Genomic DNA, 5,359 nt, shown 5'->3' with positions numbered 1-5,359 from the left:
TCTTCTTGAGTATTCCCCCCCCCCCCAACTTTGTGTTCCCTGAAAGTTTTCTGACGATCAATGGAGTCTCAATAGAGATTTCTGAAGCGTTGCGTTTTGCGTGTACATGAATGTGTGCTGCGTGCAGTACCATCAGCATGTTTAGTTCTGCTGTCTACCTGGCATGCTGCATCCTCTGGAAGGAATGCAGCTGGAGTGGCCAGGACCACCAATCCACGGGGGGTAGGTTACGCCTCCGAGCGTGTGAGCTGCCTCTTGGTTTCTGCAGCTCCCTCCCTGCTAAGGTATAATGTGAGGGGCAGTGGTGGGTAGAAAGTTAAAGACTCTTTGCTGTGCTGGGTGTTTGGAAGGGACCTCCAAGGTCATCTAGTCCAACCCCCTGCACAATGCAGGACACTTACAACTGCCTGACCACGCACAGTGACCCTGATTTCATGCCCCAGCAATCCCCCCCCCCCCAAACACCAAAAATCTTCAGAATCCAGCCTGGCTTGGAGAAAATTCACATTGTGATGATGAGGGATTCCCGGGTTATGCGAGGAAGGGCCACAAGATACAAGCCCTGGCGCATCTCTACCTCTACCCACCCACTCACAATATGCCTAAATAAAATCAGCGTTTATGTTATTAAATGATTACATTTCTAGGTCCTCTATACCAGGGGTAGTCAACCTGTGGTCCTCCAGATGTCCATGGACTACAATTCCCATGAGCCCATGTTCGCAGGGACATCTGGAGGACCACAGGTTGACTTCCCCTGCAGGCTCTGGGTAGTGTGCAGCATACTGCATGTACACATATATATTTTTTAATAAAACAATTTAAAATAGCAGTAAAGTGACTTTGAATAAGCCGTTGGTGGCAAGAATGCATCAGCAGACTGATGTTCATAGATCTCAACAAAGGTAGTAGTTTTTTTGCAGCTGAATTTTGTTTTTTTTGGGGGGGGGGTATTGCTAACCTTTAGGTAGGCCCAGAAATGTAAAGAAAAGTTCTTGCATTTGCTTTTATTGCAAATGATACAGAAACCAGACTTACCAATGAATTGCCCCATAAAAATAACCTGATTGCATCTACCACTTGGCTTATGCGTCCCTTTCATCAAGGCATTGACAGATGCTGCATTCCTCTTGCCAAGAAACTTCAGCGCTCTAGGTAAGAAGTCTCTCTAATGAAATTGTGATTACATCTACTTGTGACTTTATTGTCATGAGTAAAGATTTATGCTTCTTAAAAGGTTCATAGGCTGATCCCTCCCCCTTCTGTCACGGTTTAATTCCAAAGAAAGGTGCATCAGACTTAATCAGGCTTGTAAACTAAGATTTAAGTTCAATTGGGTAGCCATGTTGGTCAGCAGCAGCAGAACAAGCCTTTCAGACCACCAACATTTTATTCATGGTAGAAGCTTTTGTGGACACGCATACTTCTTGGGGGACACAAACGTTTAACTACTTCAGAAACTTCATTGGTCTTTAAGGTACCTGGTCCCAAACCGGATTCTAAGATTCAAGCGAAACTATGTTTGAGCTCAGGATGTTCCAATTCTGAGATACAAAATGACTAGCTGGCGACGTGAGTTCCTTTTAACCAACTCAGGCTCTGGGGTTCGCTGCTCTACACATTTCAAACAAGGAGCATCTTGAAGCGTGTACAAACTCAAGTTAGGCTTATTTATGAGACGTGGCATTTTCAAACGATTCAGGAAGTTCACGCATGAAACGGCCTTATACCGAAGCAGGCTACTGCAATCCAGACTCTGCAGGTCTGTGTTGTCTGTTCTAAGGTAAAGGTAAAGGTATCCCCTGTGCAAGCACCGGGTCATGTCTGACCCTTGGGGTGACGCCCTCCAGCGTTTTCATGGCAGACTCAATACAGGGTGGTTTGCCAGTGCCTTCCCCAGTCATTACCGTTTACCCCCCAGCAGCAAGCTGGGTACTCATTTTACCGACCTTGGAAGGATGGAAGGCTGAGTCAACCTTGAGCTGGCTGCTGGGATTGAACTCCCAGTCTCATGGGCAGAGCTTTCAGGCTGCATGTCTGCTGCCTTACCACTCTGCGCCACAAGAGGCTCTGTTGTCTGTTCTAGCTGGCAGCAAAGTTCCAAAGTCTCAGGCAGAAGTCCTCCATATAAAGCAACTGCCTTATCCTTTTTGTTTTGTTTTAAACAGAGCATGCCAGGGACTGAAACTGGGATCCTTTAAATGCTAAGCAGATCCTCGATCGCTGAGCCTTACCCCCCCCCCCTTTGGAACCAAGTTCTATTCTTGGTCTCTTGTTGCTGTTGTGAGGGAACTGCAGTTCATGCGTCTGCTTAACCAAAGGGTGCCGTTTTATTACAAAACGCCCCAGTTCATAGATCTGGACCCATTGTATAACAAACCTCAACTTCTGACTGAGTTCCTTCATCACGAGAGTTCAAGAGCTGCAGCACAGGTCTTAACGCCACCTTCTAATGTAATCCTTTTAACTCTGAAGTCTTCTGTCTCTCTTCCAGTCCCATTCTCAGGAACGATCGAATTTTCTCACTAGTACCTCAGGAAGTCGGCACATAACAAGGGCTGGCCCCTGCAACTAACATGTAGTGAACATGCTCATGCAATCCATTGTAGGTCAGAGGTGGGAGGTTTCAGCTTGACAGGTGAAGGTGCGTCGTGTGCATGCAAAGGGCATGCCTGTCAAAACAACTTTTCTGTTGGGCAAAGACTCTTCGGTGCCATGATCTTCACTACCAATGAAATGGATCTTTGTCCATTTCACTCTTTAAGGAACTCTAACTTTTAGTATATAGTTCAGTAAAAATGACTCACAGCATCGGCCTCTGCAGTGTGGATTATGTAGCAGCCAATATTAGGAAGGAAGGAAGGAAGGAAGGAAGGAAGGAAGGAAGGAAGGAAGGAAGGAAGGAAGGAAGGAAGGAAGGAAGGAAGGAAGGAAGGAAGGAAGGAAGGAAGGAAGGAAGGAAGGAAGGAAGGAAGGAAGGAAGGAAGGTACAGCTATGTCTACCCTTCTGCTCTGGCTCTCAAGGTGGTTTGCAGTTCTGATGTCCTTAAAACACAATAAGGTGCAAGACAGAATATATCAGCAATAATTGGATAAGGCTCCCTGGTGTGTTTTATTAAAGTCTGCAGAAAGGAAGAGGTTGGCATGCTAGGGGAACGTGGAGGACTCGGTGTTACAAAGAGCATATCTATTCGCTACTTTAAAAAAAAATTGGTTACTGGAAGGAAAAAGCAAAAACCCAGGAACCAAAGAGGCCCTGTTTTAAAAGCTGGCCATTTAGATGCCTCTGGCTGCCCTCGAACCTCCCTTAAACGCCCAAGACTGTCACCATTGTTGCCTCTGGCACATCTCCCCCATGATTCAGGTGGGTAGCCGTTTTGGTGTGAAGCAACAGAATAAAGTTTGAGTCACCTCTGTGAACTGAGAGACTTAGCATGTCTAGCAGCCAGCTGGGTGACCTTGGGCTCACCACAGCACTGATAAAGCTGTTCTGACCGAGCAGTAATATCAGGGCTCTCTCAGCCTCACCCACCTCACAGGGAGTCTCCTTCAGGTAGAGAAAAGCAGCATATAAGAACCAACTCTTCTTCTTTCTTCTTCTAGGTGTACTGAAACAGATTTCCTCGAGCATTAGGTAGGTGGTGGGGGGTTAATTGCCAGGAAGGGCTATTTAGAGTCAAGATGCATAAGGACAGCTAAGACTGGAATAATGCAGCTGGTGAGATCTGTGAATAGCAGCAAATTAGCATATGCAGATAATCGAAGCAATTCCTCCCCCACAATGGCATGACATCTAGACAATGGTACCAGAGGTTGTAGTAAACTCCAGTGACAACTTTACCGCCATGTCCAGACAGCACCATCACAGAACCTAATAACATCCAACTACACTATCTCAGGCTTATTCACTTGCTTATCTTCTAACATTGTATATGCCAACAATGCCCTTCAGTTCTCTACACAGGGCAAGCAAGTTAGACCCTACACTAAAGCAGAAATGGGCCCAAATCTGACATCCAGAATTACAAAACGGAGAAACCTGTAGGAGAATAGTTCAACTTTTCAGGGGGATCTCAAGTAGCTGTTTTCTTGCAAAAGAATTTCAGAAAGAGATTGGAATGGGTGATGCTGAATTATGACAACATTCAGGATAATGGAACCACCAGGGCTTAACAGAGATATCAGGTTCTTATCTCACTACACTTCTGAAGTCACTCTGTTATCACTTACAGCCAGAATTAAACTTTGTTACAGCCACTGGAATAAAATATTTTCCTCGGTTACAGTGCCTGAATGTGGAGGATGTGTGGTTGTAATGTCTCATCCTTTTGTCAGTTTTTGTAATTTGTTAACTGCTGTCTTGAGTTTAACTGTTTTGCACTGAATTTCATGTTAAATTATATTTTGTATGGAGAAGTACTCAGGCCCTGCATTATACAAACCAATTTCAGATACCTAGTCTTGGAGAAATTCCAGGTGGAAATATCTGGGTCATACTCTTCTACGCCCATTATAATATAAAGGAACCTGCAGTTTTAAAGTAGGGGTGGTTGAAAGCAATTGCCCAAGAAGTTATTGCAGTAGTCACTATTTTTATCCACCCCAGTTCTGACCCTAACCCGGATTTCCTAAGCTAGACAAGAGTCTGCCCTGGCCAGTAGTTGGATGAGAGACCACCAAAGAATACCCCAGGACTGTGTTGTGGAGACACCCAAAAGTCAGCCACCTCTGAATGTCTCTTGCCTTGGGGTGATAAATCAGCTGTGACTTGGCTGCCTTTACCACCCCCATGTGCAGCTCTCAGTTAAAGATATACTGATGGCTCATAGGCTTAAAGGTATCGCCTGTGCAAGCACCGAGTCATGTCTGACCCTTGGGGTGACGCCCTCCAGCGTTTTCATGGCAGACTCAATAAAGGACGGTTTGCTATTCCCTTCCCCAGTCATTACCGTTTACCCCCCAGCAAGCTGGGTCCTCATTTTACCGACCTCGGAAGGATGGAAGGCTGAGTTGACCTTGAGCCGGCTGCTGGGATCGAACTCCCAGCCTCATGGTCAGAGCTTCAGACTGCATGTCTGCTGCCTTACTGCCCTGCCTCCCAAGAGGCTCTTCTCATAGGCTTACGCATAAATCTCTATGGCGCAGGTGGCCAAATTGTAGCTTTTCAGCTGGCAGGGGCTCGTGGCAAGTGTAACCCATGGACAGCTCCTGAGCCGCAATTAGGCCACCCCTGCACCATGGACTGCAGCTAGGGTCCCCAGGCGTACCTGTCCTCTTCATGGGGGTCACCTTCTTTTGAGATTTAAAAAAACGAAAGCAAATATCCTATATGGGGTGGGAGGCGGAGCCTGTCTGGCCT

The sequence above is a fragment of the Paroedura picta genome, chromosome 5 (genome assembly GCF_049243985.1).
Source record: "Paroedura picta isolate Pp20150507F chromosome 5, Ppicta_v3.0, whole genome shotgun sequence".
Classification (NCBI taxonomy): Eukaryota; Metazoa; Chordata; class Lepidosauria; order Squamata; family Gekkonidae; genus Paroedura; species Paroedura picta.
This window is presented reverse-complemented; position numbering follows the sequence as displayed.